The sequence below is a fragment of the Triticum urartu genome, chromosome 5A, assembly GCF_056163025.1.
Source record: "Triticum urartu cultivar PI428250 chromosome 5A, HENAU_Tu73, whole genome shotgun sequence".
In the NCBI taxonomy this organism is placed as follows: Eukaryota; Viridiplantae; Streptophyta; class Magnoliopsida; order Poales; family Poaceae; genus Triticum; species Triticum urartu.
In genome coordinates, this window is record NC_141877.1 from 223,817,431 (window position 1) to 223,837,612 (window position 20,182).

General features: G+C 44.7%; 2 long non-coding RNA genes and 1 pseudogene across 3 annotated transcripts; all 3 read right to left on the reverse strand.

The window, feature by feature from the left end:
• Positions 1 to 879: 879 nt before the first annotated feature.
• LOC125555858 (beta-1,2-xylosyltransferease XAX1 pseudogene) lies at positions 880 to 1,387 on the reverse strand (annotated as a pseudogene).
• A 9,149-nt stretch (positions 1,388 to 10,536) lies between these two features.
• On the reverse strand, positions 10,537 to 14,236 carry LOC125508510 (uncharacterized). Of its 2 annotated transcripts, XR_007283556.2 has the most exons (6): positions 14,105 to 14,236; positions 13,097 to 13,984; positions 12,862 to 12,983; positions 11,855 to 12,759; positions 11,659 to 11,768; positions 10,537 to 11,514 (listed from the first exon to the last, which is right to left on the reverse strand). It is a non-coding gene; the product is annotated as an uncharacterized LOC125508510 (long non-coding RNA). The 2 variants fall into 2 exon arrangements; XR_007283555.2 differs by having other exon boundaries at positions 13,097 to 14,226.
• A 4,095-nt stretch (positions 14,237 to 18,331) lies between these two features.
• Positions 18,332 to 19,977, reverse strand: LOC125555857 (uncharacterized). The gene is made up of 3 exons (XR_007304916.2): positions 19,924 to 19,977; positions 19,411 to 19,492; positions 18,332 to 19,318 (listed from the first exon to the last, which is right to left on the reverse strand). It is a non-coding gene; the product is annotated as an uncharacterized LOC125555857 (long non-coding RNA).
• Positions 19,978 to 20,182: the final 205 nt, after the last annotated feature.

Sequence of the window (20,182 nt, forward strand, 5' to 3'; positions counted from 1 at the left end):
GTTGCAACGGGAGAAAACCAAAAAATAATGGGATACAGAGCCGGCTTTGTGGTTGGGTTTAGTGCTTTTATGGAAGGCCACCATCAAGATGGGCCGTTGCTATGGAGGAGCTTAACTTGGGCAAGCAGAGATTACAATTGAGAAGGGCAGCCCTGAGGGAGGTCAATGGCACGGTTGCAAGCAGTGGCAACAAAGTTGTTCAGCTATCATCAACACAACAACGTGCTCAAAATTTTCAAGACTACTATTTTTATACCGAGTGAATTTATATGTATCGTAGTCAGGAATAATAAAGTTTAAGAATATATATAATACTGACAAAATAACAAACATACAACGTCCAAAAGATACATTGGTACCTAACAAAGTGACGATCATCATGATAATCAAAATAACAAACATATTGTTTCTCATACAGGTTACTGATCTATTAAGATGATCGTACCACAGAGAAAGAAATCTGTGTACCGGATCATCTTGAGATGCAAACAATATATGCTAGCACCTGTTAGAGACACCTGATTATCCATTTTCCTAGTATCGATACTTCATTCGTTTCTATTCGATGCCGATAGTCACAAAACAGTTTCTTCCTGTGGTTAACTGCTTAAAAAGCAATATCGTTCCATCTCATTAGTTGAAGCTTATTAACGACTCCTAGTATGAGAGACCGAATATCAAACTGGGCAGGAGTTGTATAAACATCTACTTTAGAAGATCATGTGCATATACATACCTGAAGACGTGAACTCATGCCCCTGGTTGTTGGCTTGAAAGATCGTCACTTTCCTACAATCACCAAATAGGATTAACCGGTGTCCATGATGGTCGGCTAGGTTTGTACGTATGAGTTTTTCATGTGTACGTATGAGCCGGGGATGACAAGGGAGACGATGGCGCCGCCACTGCTACTCCTGCAGCTTGTCGATGACCTGGAGCAGGAAGGGGCGGAACCTGGTGAGGTTCACCTTCACGTCCTGCTTCATGATGGTCTCGGTGAGCGCCTGCCATCCCTGCTTGTGCAGCGCCTTGGGGTCGTTGAACACCAGGTGCTCCCTCGGGTACTTGTCCTTGAGGCTCGTCTCCTCGACTCTTCCTCGTCGACATAGTACTCCACGTACCGGAGCTGTATGTCCCGCGCCGGCTGCCCGTAGAAGTTGGTGGCCATCCAGTCCATGTTCCCTCACGGCACGATCTGCAACACCACCGCCTGCGTCGGCTGGAAGATCTGGTTCGTCAGCCCGGCCACGTGCACCGCCAACAGCACGTCCACCGTGTTCACCAACGCCGCGAACACCGCCACGTGCGCCCCCACCGCCGCCACCTCCTCCAGGTTCAGCAGCTTCCGCGTGCCCCCGCGGGAGATGACCAACATCTGCGGCCGCATCCCCAGGGCCTTGGTCGTGGGTTTGAAACTCACGTGAAGTATTTTTTACATCGTTTTTTTTTATTTTGACCAGGCCCCATCACGCGGTTGACAAGAACGATCAACACGGCCCAGTCGAGCGAGCCGGAGGGACAAAACAGCGACTTATATGAATTGACCTACGCGATCAATGAACAGTTTTTTAGTACCACCTCGCGTACATGTTTTAAATTTAAAGTGAAAGCGTAAACTTACGGGAAGAAACGTATTGTGACGGTGAACCCACGGAGTCAGTCCGTGCTTTATTATTAGGAAAAGAGGAGAGACTAGCACAAAAGAGCCCGTGCGTTGCAACGGGTGGAAACAAAAAACCACAATCCCCTAACCCAATAACCATGACTCCGGCGCGTGGAGCTCGTCGTCGGCAAGTTAGCCGTCGCTCACGATAGTGAATCCGATGATGGAGTCCCTAGAGCAGAGAGGCAGAGGCTGTGCGGCACGGGCAGGCGACCTCGTCTTTGCAGAGGCGCGTGCAGTCCTGCCCAGGGTGGTGGGTTGTTGTGGTGGTCGAGGAGGACGCGTGTAGTTGTTGGGTCAGTGCCGGCGGCTTGGAGGAGGAGGCAGGCAGCGGCAGGTGCGGATGGGATGCGGCCTACTTAGGCGTGAAGGTGTAGGCGGCCTCGTAGGGGACGATGGAGGGGACACGGGTGCTGCCGTAGAGCGTGGCAACCATGGCGGGCGGGCGCCATCCGTGCATGCGAAGGAGAAGAAGGTGCCATGAATCGAAGAGGCTCGCGTCGGACACTACCACCCCCACCTGGCCATGGTGTGAGTGTGCGTTTGAGACACCCGGTGAGGCATATGCTGTCGTTTGCAGCAGTGCCTAGTCATCGCGTACCTGGTTCTTGAGGTGAACCGCACGTGAGGCAGCTTTTTCTCGGCGCGTCGTACGCGAGCCGGCGAGTAGGAGGCAACACGTAACTGCAGGGCAGCCGCAACTGTTCATGTGCGAACAATAGGATGGTGGCGGTGGAGAGCTGGACGCGCGGCTATGTTCAACCGACCAACGACGGGCGCATTGACGTGCGGTGGATTCGCCACTGCAGGCTGCAGCCATGGATGGTCCTCCGCTCCTCCTCTGACTATGATCACAACCGGATCCTCCTCCAAACTTGAGCTCCATCTTGCCCGTCACGGCGCAATCATCCACGACACCAACCATGAAAGCTCCCTTTGCTGGCTTCGGCCTCGGCGCCGGGCCGCAGCGGTTCAGGGTGCCTGCCATTCAAGCCCCCTCTTCCCCAACGCCCCGTAACCCCTATCGTGTCTTCCCGTAGGTTTCTAACGTGTCGGCCGTCTATACTTTCCAACAAAATCTGAAGGTGCAAGGGCTATCGCCTACAACTTGGTGAAGAAGCCGGACTCGAACACGCTAGCGATCCTAAAGAAGGAACGCTCCTCCGTTTTTTATCAAAAACTGACTGGATCAGAAACAAAAATCAGAAGATCGTAAGGCCGCGAACAGGATAACGACGTATGAAACTTTTTTTGGACGGGCCCAAGTGGATGAGAACGTTTTCCTTTCTCGCGTTGTACTCAAGCTGGCCCAACGACCCAACCAGCAGACCGAAGTTAATAGGAACGCATCGAACGTGATGCTTTCAAACGAAACGGGATGGCGACGTATGGAACTTTTTTTGGACGGGCCCAAGTGGATGCGAACGTTTTCCTTTCTCGCGTTGTACTCAAGCTGGCCCAACAGCCCAACCAGCAGACCGAAGTTAATAGGAACACAACGAACGTGATGCTTTCGAACGAAACGGTTTTAGTACCACCTCGCGTATATGTTTTAAATTCAAACTGAAAGCGTAAAATTACGGGAAGAAGCGTATTGTGACGGTGAACCCACGGAGTCAATCCGTACTTTATTATTAGGGAAAGATAGCAAAAAGGCCCGTGCGTTGCAACGGGTGAAAATCAATATCAGACGCCCTTGTCGTTTCGCAGCTTATCCTCTCCCCGCCTTTGTCCACGATAGTTGTGATGTCTACATTATTGCAATGCACCAAAATGTGATCAATCCCGAGACGATGTGTCGATCCATCACATGTCGATCCATCACATAACACACTATCTATGTAGGCTAGCATTAGCCGACAAACTCAGGTGGAATTAGTTTTCATACATGGATATTGGTACTAATAGCTAACGACCAACAGATGAAAAGGTTAAAAATATCACTCTAAGGCCGGCACCAACAAGAGTGTTTAAAATCTTGAGCAAATTAACATGCACAATCATACGGCCCAAGCAGCTACACTGTGTATTCTTTTTTCAGTGTCCGACTCTAGGCTATGTGTCGATGCCAGAAAAGTAGCCAGGACGATGCAAAAACTGCCAGGATTTTATTCCTAGCGCATGTATTGTACGAGCCCTAACCACGTTTCAAGTGGGAAAAATACTTTTAATTTTTTGGAAAAACTGAGATGGCTTTTCTAAACTTTTCTTGATCTTGTATATCCATATGGCAGGGAGCCTCCCAAAGCTCACAAGCAAAAGAGTAATTGCGGCAAGGAAACATAATTTTGTTCCGTAGTGGACATCTTGTTGTGAAGATGAAGTTCCTCGATCTGCATGTGTTTGTTTCATTGGAAATTGAGCGTAATAAAAATAAATTTGCTCGTAATCTAGCTAATATTAATTGCTAGGTAGCACCGCTAGTTGGTAGCACCGGTTTGAACATGTATATCTAAATTTGTATTAACGCAATATAACACTATTACATTTATCCCACAAATAAATATGTTTATTGGCAATTGGTGTAGGCAAGCAGCTGGTCGACACAACCGATAATGAAACCAATAGAAACAATGATGACTTGAAGAGGACGTTAGGGAAGTGGAAAAATAAAATAAAAAGCGCATAGCCACGAGTAGATAGAGCGCTTTTTCTCTCCTTCATTTCTTTTTCCTTTCTCTTTCCATCCCTTTCCTTACTCCTTATTTCTGTGACATTGCTTCTATTTTTTTCTTTTTATTTTTCATGTAATTAGCCTCATCTCATCCTTCTCAGCGCGCCCTTTTCCCTTCTTTACTATTACTATATATCGATTTTCTCTTCTTCCTTAATTCGTTCCCTTATTCTCAAGGCGGCTTGCTAATTTTAGATCATAGACATATATAAATTAGTCGAATAGGTTGTAAAGGAGCGATGTGGTACTATTTAGTAACGAATCAAATCCTTGTTTTGCACGCAATCAGGAGTTGGCTCAGTTGGGCATGGCCTTTGGGAGAAAGTAGGCAGGTCGGGAGTTCGACCTCTCGTATTGGCGTTCAGGGTTTAGGGTTATTTTTTAGGTTGTTTCTCTAACGATCTGCTGATGGAGTGGAGCAAGACGAGCCAAGGCCCAATAAGACTTCGTGGCCCAGGCGGGACGCATACCACACATAGCGCTCATCAATCGTTTTTTCAGGAATACAATGTGCAAAAAATTAGTATAGCACCACCTCACGTATATGTTTTAAATTCAAATTGAAAATGTAAATTCATAGGAAGAAAGCGTATTGTGACGGTGAACCCACGGAGTCAATCCGTGCTTTATTATTAGGGATAAATTATTATTATTACTAGCAAACATGCTCGTGCGTTGCAACGGAAAAAAACAAACACCACAAATTCTAACTCAACCAATTGAGCATAGCGTAAGACCTCACCTCCATGCCCCCAACCAAATAAACATGAGCAAGACGAGCCAAGGCCCAATAAGACTTCGTGGCCCAGGCGGGACGCATACCACACATAGCGCTCATCAATCGTTTTTTCAGGAACATAATGTGCAAAAAATTAGTATAGCACCACCTCGCGTATATGTTTTAAATTCAAATTGAAAATGTAAATTCATAGGAAGAAAGCGTATTGTGATGGTGAACCCACGGAGTCAATCCGTGCTTTATTATTAGGGATAAATTATTATTATTACTAGCAAACATGCTCGTGCGTTGCAACGGGAAAAAACAAACACCACAAATTCTAACTCAACCAATTGAGCATAGCGTAAGACCTCACCTCCATGCCCCCAACCAAATAAACATGAGCAAGACGAGCCAAGGCCCAATGAGACTTCGTGGCCCAGGCGGGACGCATACCACACATAGCGCTCATCAATCGTTTTTTCAGGAACACAATATGCAAAAAATTAGTATAGTACCACCTCGCGTATATGTTTTAAATTCAAATTGAAAATGTAAATTCATAGGAAGAAAGCGTATTGTGACGGTGAACCCACGGAGTCAATCCGTGCTTTATTATTAGGGATAAATTATTATTATTACTAGCAAACATGCTCGTGCGTTGCAACGGGAAAAAACAAACACCACAAATTCTAACTCAACCAATTGAGCATAGCGTAAGACCTCACCTCCATGCCCCCAACCAAATAAACATGAGCAAGACCTCACCCTTAGGTCGGCATTCTCTATTTGAACATGACACTGGAATCAAGTTTCCACTTATCCACTTTTCCACCCTCGTCGTCGATAGCTGCCCTGCCAATTGTTACTAAGCAAGGTTGGCCAGGCCCAAGAAATGGATGGTTTAGCATCCTTCGTGTTCGGCTAAACTAAGAACGTTGGGCAAAGAATTATTATCATTCGGCTAATATAGTAGGGAAAATCGAGTAGTTCGTGTTGGACACACCATGAAATTTGAGTCCGACTCCTCATGTGTTGTGACTGGTGGCACTGGGATGAGCGAGGCTAGCTTCTACGTGACGATGTCTAGCAGAGGAGCATGTCAATGACCGGCATCTGTTGGTCGACTCGGTCATACCAAAGACGCAATGGAGAAAAAAACATCCAATAAAGTCGTGGACATAACTTTTTTCTTAAAGTTTGAACATGTATTCATTCCCGGCATTACACTGGCGCTTTCAATATTATTATTCAGTCTTAGCAATCTGTCTAAATAGCAGCCACCACGTATAGGCATGGGTGGCTCCTAGTTTAGGAATCTGTTTAATTAGCCCACCACTTAAATAGAAGATTAGCCTCTACGTACGGATATCATGGAAATTTGGCACAATTTTCCCTCAATTCTCGTTCCTTTAGGAATCTGTTTAATTAGCCCATCACTTACGGATATCATGGAAATTTGGCACAATTTTCCCTCAATTCTCGTTCCTTTAGGAATCTGTTTAATTAGCCCATCACTTACGGATATCATGGAAATTTGGCACAATTTTCCCTCAATTCTCGTTCCTTCCTTTATTATTTCTCTCAGTCTATATTATTGACTTTTCCCTCAATTCCCGTTCCTTCCTTTATTATTTCTCTCAGCCTATATTATTGACTTTTCCCTCAATTCCCGTTCCTTCCTTTATTATGTCCTCAATTTTCAATCCTTCCTTGAATTACCTTTTTTATATTTTTGTCCCTAATTTTCCCAACAATTCTCAATCCTTCCTTGACTTACCCTTCCTGTATTTCTCTATTTTTCTGAGAGATGCAGAGTCATTGGGCCAATTTGTGTGCATGCGTTTTCTCATTGCGGCAATATAATCCATCGAGCAGCCAGGTTCCACGTAGGTGCAGTTTTTACACACATATTTTAACTGGGGATATGCGATGTACTAAAGCGATGTGGTACTAAACAGAAACGTTCTCTAGCTCGGTTGACTGCAGCCTTAGAAATTTCCTACAAGGTCGTGAGTTCGATCCGGTAGCGACACAATTTGCCACTGTTTTTTTTGCCTTTCCCGTGTAGGTGGGCCGGCTTCATGAGGCCCAAGCGGGTGCGGGGCGGATGGATGCAGGCCCAAAAAAAACGCACCGTAGGGTGCACGCTCAACGACAGCGCTCAAAAATATCACGTACGCAAGAAGTAAAAAAAATAGAGGATGACGGTGAATCCGGAGACTCAATCCGTGCTTTATTATTAGGGAGACTAGCACAAATGCCCGTGCGTTGCAATGGGAGAAAAGTTGATGTGTATTCGATTATGTGCAAAACACATCAGTTGTTCATAAAAATTGTGCATGCAAAATATCCCTTGTTTTGCAATGGACATTATAAAAAAGTTGAGAGTTTGTGTGGTACTCGATAGTTTACCTCGTCGTGCATAGTCTGCTTCTGCTTCCCTTATCTTCACTTTGGTGTGAAACTGCTGGCATGCAATGCCGATCTTTAAAAAAATAGAAAATGATACAATTTGGATATACATGTGACATTGTCTTATAAAGTTTTCACCTGATTATCAATCAAATATATGCCACTTCCATATATTGCACAAGCAATTGAGGAAATTTATATTACTGGGTTTGGATCAAATCTACTACCTTTGCTTTCCAAGAAAATAACTTCTTCGAAATGCATAATTACGGCTCACATGATGCTCAATGTGAGCAAATCTTTTTATAAATCTATGCAAAACCAAATCACTAAAGTTACTTATCAAGATGTACAATGCAATTTCAAAGCGGGAAATGAAATATAGTTTGTATGGAATGGGCGCTAGCATTATGAACTTATAATCATGGAAACGACTCGGTCATCAGATTATATGTTCATTCCATACCGAACCAGACCGTGCAGATTCTTATTATGAGAAGGGGTCATTTGAGCCTATGAAAACACGATACTATGTTTAAATAGAAATCCCTACGTCGTTACATTCTAGTTAGGATTAGCAATAGGTGTAATGAGGCCTCCTTTTGACATTGGGTACCATATGCAACTCTTTGGGCTTCTATTGAATCAACAAATTGAAAACAATTTTTTGGTTTTTATGAAACTGGGTTCCTTCTATGTCTTGCATATTCCATAACCGGGGTCCAGCTATCTGCGTATTTGTCTCTTAGTGAACAAATGGAACTGATATAGCACCATCATTTTTAGGCCCTGATTACCCGCGCACATTATTGGTAGAAGTGTTTTAGCAAAAGAGCCCGTTTGTTGCAACGGGCATAAAATAAATTTCAAAATTCGCGTGATATTGGAAAGTACTAAGCTATATCTCTCTATCCGTTATATATATTCTTCCTCGTCTTATCATGAATTCATTTTCATACTTGCCCACTTTGAAGATAAGATGACCGGTTAGACAATAAAGTGTTTACATTGATTGGCGCTCTTTTGTTCATATGGTGTGGTCAGCAATAGGAGCACACCGACCGCGCCAACGCAACCACTTTCCTCGACGCCATCGTCAGGGCTCATGAAGGACCAGGATTGAGGCACCCAGAAGACATATCGTTTCTAATCAATCCCAAGATATATTTCTTGAAGAACCATGATCAGCTAGTCCACAATAGAGCCTCAAATATCATTTTCCTTTAATAAATATTTCTTTCTAATATTTCCGTCACACGTATTTTAATTACTGTAAACACTAATGCATTCATTAACATTAAACCATGGTTCTTCAGTGTTAAAAAAACAATGGTCCTACAAAAAAATACTCCCTCCATTTCACAATGTAGTGCTTCCTCTATCCACGTGCCTCAACTTTGACCGTAAATTTAACTACCAAGACCGATTGCGGCGGGAGCAAAAATTATATCAGTGAAGTCGTATTCGAAAGAAGTTTTCAATTATATAATTTTTTCTCCCGCCGCAGTTGGTCTCGTTGGTTGAATTTATGGTTAAAGTTGGACCTCGGAAAGCGCGGGCGCACTATATTTTGGAATGGAGGGAGTAGCAGCCAACTAATAGTACTCCTCGATCCAAAAAAAAAGAGAAGAAATTGTAGAGCGACACCAACAGCTTCTAATCGGTGCGGCCATCTTTGATTAAAAAAAGCAGCATCTAATCTAGCCCAGCCCAGCGAGCAGTGCGTCCTTATCTCCTCGCTCCACAAGCTCGCCATCGCTCGGCCTTTTATCTGTCCAGCGCCGCCTACGACCTGGCTCCACCTCGGCCTCGCCGCCCACGCCCTCATCCTCAATCTCCCCTCCCTTGCTCGTCGTCTCCCAGCGGGGGACCGGCGAGGTGAGTGTGCTCCGTCGTCGCGCCTCTCTCCCACTCCCTTTGATCTTGTCTTTCTGATCCCCCCTCTCCCCTCTCTCTCTCTTCTCCGCGCCCTGCCAGAGCGCTCCATGGATGTCTGCAGAACCGTCCTACTCCACCAGTCCCGCCTCATGCCGTTGTTGTACTTCTGAGTTTTGACCCTCGCTGCTGGTCCCCTCATGCCGCTGTTGGTTTTTATTTTTTTCTTTCCTGATTTCCGATTCCTCTTCTTCAGGGCCGTTGGTTGATTCCTTTTTCCCTTCCTTCGTTCCCTTCCCGATTTCATGGCTGCTTGTTGATTATCTTGGTCGTAGGTATATAAACTGGCGAGATTAGATGTAAGGGAGCAATGTGGGATTATTTTGACCGTAGAAAGGACCCTCTTCTATCGCAAGTGTGGGCTAGCACAAATTGATGGCGGCGCAAGTGAAGGGCCGGGAAGTTGCGCAGGGATGGGCCAGGCCAAAGCAGCCCCAATGCAGTGAGCGTGGACGTGCTACATAGGGAGGCAAAAACGAACCGTTCCTTTAGTACCACATCGAGCGTAACGTACAGGGCGAACCATACGGACGAGCGTTTGACGGTGAGACCAAAAACGGACGAAATTACAAGGGCCTTTTTGCAAAACGTGCGTGACGGTGAACCCAGAGACTCAATCCGTGCTTTATTATTAGGGAGAGACTAGTAAACATGCCCGTGCGTTGCAACGGGAGAAAATTAATAACATCACAACCCATCACTGCACACACAATCTGCTTCATCCACTTGAACACGGTAATCAATCCGTCTCGTAGTTAGCCTTCTTCCCGCCGTTGTTGACATTCACCTAGTCGCAACGTGTTTGAACGTGGTTAACCTCAAGGCGATGAGCTCACCCACCACACTGTCATTAAACCACACCAGCACAAGAGAACATTTTTTATAACTTTAAAACCTAATCTTGTCGAGCTAGACCGTGAGGGCTGCCTTCCACGAATTGCTTCCTAATGTTCGTGATTGTTACATACTGAAAATTTTCTCACAACCAATATTTGTTAATTTGGTAAAATTTGTATAATATCAACCTTCAAATTTGGAGTATAGTAAATGAAAAAAAGATGAAACATAATTGTTTGCAACAGAAATCTAAATTGTTAACAAATCACCTAATGATATACACATTTCCATCTATAACTCTTCAATACATATTACTACAAAAAAGATCATCTGCCCATTACGAACAAACTGAGATTTATCAGGAAACCACTCAGGAGTGTAGTACAATTTGTTCACATTGACAACATACTCTCCGATTTGCTCTTGAGAATTAAGAACGATACCGATACAAAACTTATTTTTTACATCCACATGAAGCCAATGGTAGTGATACAAATAAAAAAGCAGCTAATCAATCGGCGTAACTACCGCTCGCCAAAGTACGACTCGCACCGAAGCAGCCTCACCTTTCTTGGATATGGCATCAAGTTCATGATCGATTCCTACGAACTTCACGACAAACCCCAAAACTGCATAGATGTTTCTTTCGTGAAATAATCGATAGATGAAATCATGAGAAGATGCGTTACTAAACTGAACAAATAAATAAAGACGATTTTAAACTTGTGCATTGCAATGGGATAAAATGATGGGATGCAGAACCGGCTCTATCATATGGTTGAGTGTTCGGGGTGCAGAAGCAGCTCCGCCTAGGGTTGAATGTTCTTAGGGGAGGGTAGTAGCAGCAGATCATTTGAGCTAGTTGAGACCAGTGCGTGTGTGTTTTTACATTTTCTTGATAGTATATTTGTATTTTCAATAGTAACTTATTGGTATTTCTGGTGCAAGCAATAAATAAGCAGTTGCAAGCACACCAAATACATACATTAATCCACTACTCAATACATACTGGATCACAATGCTAAAGTCTGTTTCTTCTTACAGAGTTTACATCTTTTTTAGATGATACAAAGCACAGCACGTGCTCTCAGGCGAGAGCATAGAGCATTAGTATTGGTGTGCATATGACACAATTACACGACAAGGCAACGGACTTAAGCATTAGTAGTGGTGTGGATACTACACAATCACAAAATGTAGTACTGCAAGCCAGCGCACATGTATGTTTACTGATAGAATGCCAAACATATGCATCTCCGTCGGGCATTTGTGCTAGTAATGAGAGAAAAAGGGAAACTGAATTAGCGTACTATTAACATTTAAGCACTGAAAAAAGAGGGAAAATAGATGCGTGTGTATAAAAAAGAGGGAAAACTGAGACACCAGTAGCCACCTCATTGATGACCCTAATTATACCTGAGAAACCATTTATCCATCACATCTCCAGAATCTACAAAGGACCCTCGTGCAGGAGCAAGGGAATCAAGCTCATCGAAGAAAATTACTCATGGGTGTGCTGATCTAGCCTGAAATGGATAGTGAAAACTGAAAACCCGAGTATATGTGCATATTTCATGGCAATTACAAACATGGCTTGTGCAGATGGATATACCTTCTTAAAGATGTCCCTGATATTCCTCTCTGACTCTCCAACATACATGTTTATCAGTTCTGGACCTTTTACGCTAAGAAAGTTTAATGAGCACTCAGTTGCTACTGCTTTTGCAAGTAATGTCTGAAAATTCTAAAGAAAACATCCTAGTAAAGTAATTTAATGAGGAAACATTGGTTCAGCAAGAAGGAAAGAGCACAAAGAGCTGTGAAAGTTCACATCAAAGTAATTTGATCTCACAAGAGAAGTTGAACAAGCTAGCTAAGCATAGTGGCAAGCTCATGAATGTATCGCCCCATCTGCCTGCATGAGATGGGCTGCAGAAAATGCATTGATTGTATCATGGAATTGGAGCTACATCAACATACTGAAGATGTAAAGATAACTGAAAATATATATCAACCTATCATGAGTGTGAGAGAAGTGAAAAACAAGGAATTGGTGGTAAAAATCACCACCGTTATAATTGTCATTTATGATCTTACTAAAAAAAGTACCAGGGTGAGCAATCAAAAAGAAAAATCATGCATACTAATAGGAAAATTGCAGAGCCATCATTAAACCTATATTTTTACGAATGTGAATAAAAATGGGAAGAACAGTACCAATATTTTTTGCTGAAATTAATGAATGGATTGTCCCAATTTAACTTGGAGGACGAAACTTGCCAAGTTTGGATGCCCCAAAATTGTACAGAAACTAAATCAATAAAATGGTCGTGCTAAAAGACATCATCTTTGAGAACCCCTTTATTCAAGGCAACCTACTGGGTGTGCTTGAATTGGACTAGGTGATGGGCAGCAGCAACGTTTGCAGCCCCATAATTGCTCACCTCATGGTTACTCACCTCCATGCAAGAACCAAGAACCAACACTTCTGTACATACTAATTACTCGATACATATCCTATAACAAGTTAATGTTATGTCATTATAAAACTTGATAGAGTCTAGTAATACTTGGATGGAAAAATAAATGCTCTACAAGCATACAGCTGAAGCAGAATACCTTATCAGACATGACTCTCTTTCTATTTCGCAGGTAAGTTGTGACAGCAATACAGTAGCCAAAAGTCAAACCCAATCAAGGTAATAATAAGTATGCTCCCCTCAGAAATATAACCTAAGCTCCTAAAGAAAAAGAAGAAACAATGGTCAGTCTCATGCAAGAAATTCTAAAGAAAAAGATGAGACATACTTTCTCGACCTTTGGAAACAAAGATGCAGAAAAAGGAGGGACATACAAAGCTTATACATGTGGAAGTGCCATCAGATATCTAGCTGGATTCCCTACTCGTCAGATCCAGTGTAGTGCAACGATGTCATTTGGGGGAGTATATCCGATGTTTAATCAACAGCTGACACTGAGCTTAATTTGGTTGAGCAGGAGTGTTTGCACTGCAGCCTTGTTTTCAATCTCTTCTCATACTACCATTCCCCTTCCAAAACTAACCATCCTATCAACAGTACTGCTAATGTTGCAATCCTTTTTATCCGAGCCAACTGCAGTTGAACCTTGGGCAGAGTCATGTGTGTGGCCGCCCTAATTGAGCATCAAAGCTGAGTCCAGCATCTGTCGAGTGCCACAGCCGCCTCCTTCTCAGCACCGTAGCGGCTGTGCCTCAGGTACCATCCCTTGTTGCGTCCGGCCATGATGATGCGCCTCTCGCTCTGTCCGTCACATGGCCGTTGCCGAACACAACAGCACCATTGGGAGGTTCAACACACTGGGAGGATTCTAACAACCCCACGATCCAACCTTCTCAGCTCCATGCCCTTCGCTCATCAAATTCAATAGACCTACGCGATCTGAAGACGACGGTGTCCTCTAGTGCAGCTGCTCTTGAGTCCGACTGCGTCGTCCTTCTCAAGGCCTTCGACTGGCGTCCGTGGATTTTCCGTCATCTCCACTGTCCCTGACCTCTACCTCCCAGACCTCATCGGTGCCGTTGGGGCGGTGGCACTTGCCCACGACTGGGGCTTCTTCCACCTCGTCTTGGGGATGTGGAGCTCCAGCGGCGACTATTGAGCCTGCCAGGTCGACGACGGCGGTCACCTCCAGCGGCACCAGATCAACGCGTCTCGGGATGGCTGCGCCTTGAGGAGAGAGGAGTGGCATGGCACCACAATGCCTGCAACCGCCGCTCAGGAGGGGAGGATCGAGCGAATTGAGACGGACGAAAAAAATTGGGTGGAGGAGAAGGGGGCAAGAGCAGAGGAGGGAAGGGGAGGAGAAGAGGGGCGGATCGAACCCTAGCTCGCAGCACCGGATCGAGCGTCGCCGGATCGGTCGCCTCCTGGGATCGGGAGGTGAGGGGAGCCCGTGCTTCTGTGTGCTTGAGGACTACAGGTTGGATATTGGATACTACAGGGGGAGTTTTGGAAACAGCCTAAATGAAACGTTTTTATCACTTAATAAGAATAGGGAGATATTAATAAGAAAGGACCGTGGGTTCAATAAAAGACAAAAGGACTTTTTTTGCAAAAAGCCTATGACGGTGAACCCGGAGACTCAATCCGTACTTTATTATTACTAGTACAAATGCCCGTGCGTTGCACCGGGCAAAAAAATGAGGCACAACCTGCTTAAGATTGCCAATATGATGTTAATATGCCGGCAGTTTATTGTGCCTCTGTTGCGATCCTCTTTCCAACCAACATAAATCAGTATTGTAGAACACTGATTTTGATGTATAAAGGGGATGCTGCAACTAGATAAATAAATCATATACTCCCTCCATCCGGACATAAGTGATGTTGTTTTAGTTCAATTTTGAATTAAAACAGCGTCACTTATTTCCGGAAAGAGGGAGCAATAATTAATGGTCTGTACATTATTGCACCTTGAATCGAATGGAACAGAGGTGCATTATGGTATTTAAGGTTATTTTCATCCTTGTACTCATAAACCAGAGTCTGCAATCTTATGTACTGAAAGGAGAATCAAAAGAGGAGAACAACGTATTTCGAGAGCTCTTAGATCCTTGATGACAAATTCTTATTGTTTCTGATAAACTTGTGTTCTCCAATTTTAGTCCAATACTCTGAACTATCTCATCATACAGTTTTGATAAACAATACAAAGTGTTTTCGCTTTCGAATATGCTTGGAGATGAAAACTGTTTGTTGCTATTTATAAAGAATGTTAGTTGGTTATGTACTGCTAAAGTGGTAGCGCATAATACCTCAACCACAAGAATTTTAGTTGGTTTTGTACATATGCCCGTGCGTTGCAAAGGGAGATGAAAAAAATATTTTGGAATGGATCTACGCTCAAACACGTACTATTATCATACTGAGGCTCATTGATCCGAACTCATAAGGAAGAGCCTAACAAAATGAATTGGAAAGTTCATGTCAGAAGGACATTGTGATGGCCGCATCAAACATTGATCGAGATGCATGTGCTTCATTGAAGAACGAATGTCAGTTTTCATGAAGCAAGCCAGATCATGGAGATATGCACGCGTCATAGCTCGGGGGCTGACTGCTTTTGGACTGGGCGAACGAACTGGTGTCGGTTGAGGTCACGACCATCGCCTTTACCATCTGTTTTTTTGGATCTTTTGCGACCTTGAGGCGGATGAATATGGTAGCTGAGGCAGTAGAGATAATCTTATATCGTGCATGATAAAGTTGTTGCTAAGCTCGTCCTTGTCGAGGTAGAAGGTGAGGTTATATAATTTATACTTAATGTCCACCTCACGGTCACTGTCATGTGCGAGCCAGGGCGATGGTCGCAAAGTAGGCCTTCTATCCGTGCCAGTCGCCACCTTCGACTATGCAATTTTTATGGTGTCCCAAGGAAGAATGCTTCGTCAATCAGTATGTTTCTCGAGTCGTCTACAATGACACGTGAGCATGTGGTTCGGAGATAAAAAGATTAAGGCAATTTGAAGTATTTATTGACCTTTGACAAATTAGTTATATTATAAATAAAAAATGATCTAACAATTCGTCTCTCTTTTGCTTGGAGATGTTTTTGATTCCCATAGTGTAGAGTTGTACGATACATCAATCATGATAGAAAATAGAAACTGAAAGGCAAACTCTGTCGAAAAAAATGGACGGCTGTTTGTTTGGATAACTCACAACAAAATGAAGAAGTCACATGCATGTTTATCTCTCACAGAGCACGCGGCACAACCTGGCGTTGCCTCGATTGCCTCGCCTGCAAGCTTTCAACACATGTCCCTACTCCCTACTACGTGTTGCATAGTACACCATCTCATGACGGCGGATTCACACAAACTCCATATCTCCACAACACAATACAGCATGACCGCACGGACATGCCAGTGACAAGCGAAAGGAGGACACATGCATGCGCATGGAAAAGAGCGGCCGACACCGAGGAGTGACGTCGCGCCAGCCAGCCGCGGTGGCGTCCCACGGAAGGTCCTGCACCAGCGAGGTGACCGCCTGATGTACAGGCTCGGGACGATGACGCTGATGGGGTTCGGCATGCATTATCGGTGTCATCGGCTATCTAGTGCTCTATCAGAATCCAGAAGGCAAGGCCCAGCACTACGGCCACAGAGGTCGCGGACGTGGACATCGGACACGGCAGCGACCCAGTGGAGGTCGCGAGGTGGCCGACTGCCGCACAGGGCTGGGACGATGGCGTTGATGGGGTTCGGCATCATCGTCGTCATTGGCTATTTGGTGATGTACAAGAAGGCGCGAGGCCCAGCCGCCAGCCCTGTGCCATGGAGGTTGCCAAGGTCGCTGTCGGGCACGGCGACCCTGCCGTCGGCCTCCTGGCCGTCTACCTGAAAGGGCCTTGCTACCAAGTGCCCTCCTGTAACCGCACGCGCTCCTACCATGATTAGATGATCCAATCTATGTCTCAGGTTTTCGTATGGACGCAAGTAGTATGATGTAATTCTGAATTTCCTTGCAGGGACCTTATACAACCCCAGCTTCCCGCCTCCCGATGGCACACCCTCGCCTTCTTCGCCGACAAGGTTAGGCATGTTCTCCTCCAGCACTCTGGTCACGGGCAGGACAACGATATGAGGGTGTAGACCCCAAAGCTTGTCCGTTGGAGAACCAAGTGCCAATATTGGCTGGGGCGATGAGTCCATCCTGCTACTGCACAGTATTCTTGCCTGCACTCTCCCACGGCGGCGCCCTGCTCACGCCCGCCCTCAGGAATTTTGCAACGGCATCAGAGGTAAGCAAAATGAAAACACCTTCCTCCGCGTGTTAATTGGTCTCTGGCGAGTCATTGTCGCCACCGATGATGATTTCTTGTGAAGTGGGATGCAAAATTAAGCAGGCGAATATGTATATCATGGTGCAGGAGGAGGGCTCGTCACCCGTTGATGCTGGCGGTCGGCCAACTCTGTGCCTCCATGCTCATCGCCGAGCTCCACGATATATTCTCGTGTGCCTATTCATGTTAGGTCGCCGAGACGGTACGCTGGAATGAGCGGCTTGGTGTGTCTAGTGCTCGCCGTCTGGCAGCACGACATGATGTGTCATGGGTCGATGGAAGTCAATCCCACCCAGATCGATGGCATAGGCTTACGGGCTTGGAAGAAGTAGAAGAGGAGGCTTTGGTTGCGGCTGTATTTATTGGAGGAGGGTTGTGCGTGGCTGGTTGTGTTTGTGTCCTTCACGGCAAGTCATGGCAGCGTATTATATTGGGACTTTCTACAGGTGTGGCTTCGAGCGCATGATCGATAATATAAGGTATATACGGACGAACGATGCTTGCTTCTTTCTCTTCGGTACCCTTGTTGATCCGGTTTTGCCTAGGCTGGGTTTGGTGGGCTGAGGACAGACGGATCAGGAGAAGTCCAACTGACTTAAAACAATAGTGACCTACGGAAATTTTGACGGCGGATGAACCTACAGATGGTATGGTTCCCTGAATTAGTACCACCTCGCATATATGTTTTAAATCAAACTGAAAGCGTAAATTCGTGGGAAGAAGCGTATTGTGACGGTGAACCCACGGAGTCAATCCGTGCTTTATTATTAGGGAGAGGGAGACTAGTACAAATGCCCGTGCGTTGCACCGGGCGAAATATTAAATATAACTTGCTGCACGTACCATTATGCAACACTTTTTATATCCAATTTTTACAAACATCGGAAATAAGGTTATGCTGAGTATTTCTTTTTGGACAATGAAATTTGGACGTACCCTAACCATGTTCGACATGACCTATTTCACCTCTCCGATGAAACAGTAGTTGTGTATGAAAGTCTTTCAATCAATAATATTTATTGTTGTACAGAAAACATGAATATTTTTAAATTTGAGAAGGTGTTTTTTTTAAAAGAAAGTGATAATGTTTTTAGAATGGAATCATTTTTATGGTCACAAACATGTTTTGGAATATTATATTTCATTTATAATTTATTATGCACTGTTTTTTGGGCTTGGCCCATTGAAATACTTTTATTTACACACACACACAGAGACAACACGCACGAACTCAATCTTTATTCCCGTTCCCTATTCTCCTTCCCCACTGCTGGAGAGCGCCGCCGCCTCCCTTGTCCCCGTCATTCTCGGAGGACAATGGTAGAAAATATAGCGCTTCCGATAGCCGTACCGTCATGTCTTCTGACTGCGTCTCCGGGACCTTGGGCGGCTCCTGCTTCCTCCCTGTTCCTTCCCATCCCACCTCCAGCAGGCTCCAACCATGGCGGTTGGTGGACGAGCAGCCGCCGTCTGGAAGCTTGTCCTTCACGTTCAACTTGGCAACCCCTCCTTTCTTATGCTCCAACCTTGGTTAGTTGTGGCAGTAGTAGTATAGTTAGCAGATTCAGATTTGCTTTGGTAGCTAGTCTTTGACACTTTATGATTAGTTACTAAACAATGTGTATGGCCCAAATGGTAGCATGTAGTCAGCATGAGAAAGATCTCTATTGCTCGATAGTGTACTGCTTACATGTTCAAGCATCTTAATCCTAACAAAACAGAGCATCACAATTGCTTCAGGAATATGCAACGCTATACTCTGAGGCCACCTTCAGAGAACAAATCAGAAGATCTTGCAGCATGTCGAGTCAACTCACGTACAACATTAATAGGTATTTTATATCCACTATGAATTACTCTCTCTCGTGTGTGTGTGTGTGTGTGTGTTTCTTCTCTAGATACCAAGAATCATTTTTCGTGATTTACATTTACACACAAACATCCAATCTTACCGACACACATGTCACTCGCATGCCTAGCTGCCTGACATGTTTTTGTGACAGATTGCTTGGCAGTTGCTAATCTATCCATGACGATGAACTCACATAAGTTTTAGCATGGCAAAAAAACGAGATGGTAGCATTTGGTTTTGCCAGGGTAGGGAAAAGGAGCTGGTGGAGATAGCTTAGCCTTGCATGCAAGAATAACATGTCGAAAGCTGGGAGGAGATCATGTGCGGATTGTGCTTGTCTGTGGACGGAGCGTCGAGCTCGAGTTTGACGAGAGGCGGCATAGCTCGGACAAATGCCTTCATGAGTAAAAAAAATGTAAAAACTTCAAATATTTGCAGTCATGCATGAGAACAAAATTGTGCTAATTCACGAAGCTCATGGTCTGAACCTTAAGAGGCATTATTCTCTTGTCTTGTCAGCGTGCTACATAACCATAGTCAAAGCTCGAAAGTTGTTGAACCGTTATATGCCTGGATGCAAATTTTAAGATAGATTATTGCTTATTTCATGGGCTCATGCAAGCATAGTATCATTAGCAATCTGGAGAGAGAAAAGCAACATTAGCAATGAAATGATCACATGAGACTGCATGCTTGATTTAAGTTGCAGAATAGCAGAGCACACATACTCTTGTTTTAACATATATATGGCCCCATAACTGAGTGCAAAAATGGTAGGATAGTGCGCATATTCATTTATTAGTTGCTTAATCTGACAAGAAAGTAGATGACAGTAAGCAGAAAAAATCTAAAATATATGGTAACTGAAATAGGCCTATTTTAATGGTCTGCATTAAGAGATTATGAAAAATGCATATGCATGTCAATCCATCAAAGCTTCCACCCAAGCAGTCGAGCCTCTGGATGTCTGCTTTTTGGTGCAGTGGAAGTTGCTCGCTCACCTGAAGGCTCCTGGTCTCCTGGAGGTGATTGACTGGAACGGCAGCTGCCAGAACCGGAGCACGACAGGTCAGAAACACAAGGCCAACACTGTAGGTCGCAGTCGCAGTCACAATTGCCGACGTCGGCTTCGATGTCTCACCCTCATCGTAATCCTGGTCGTCCCCTGCTTAGCCATTCCCGATGCCCGTCCTCATGAACTCCCATTGGCAGAGCGTGCACCAAGCACCATGGCCTCTCCTCCTCCCAAGCATCTATGTT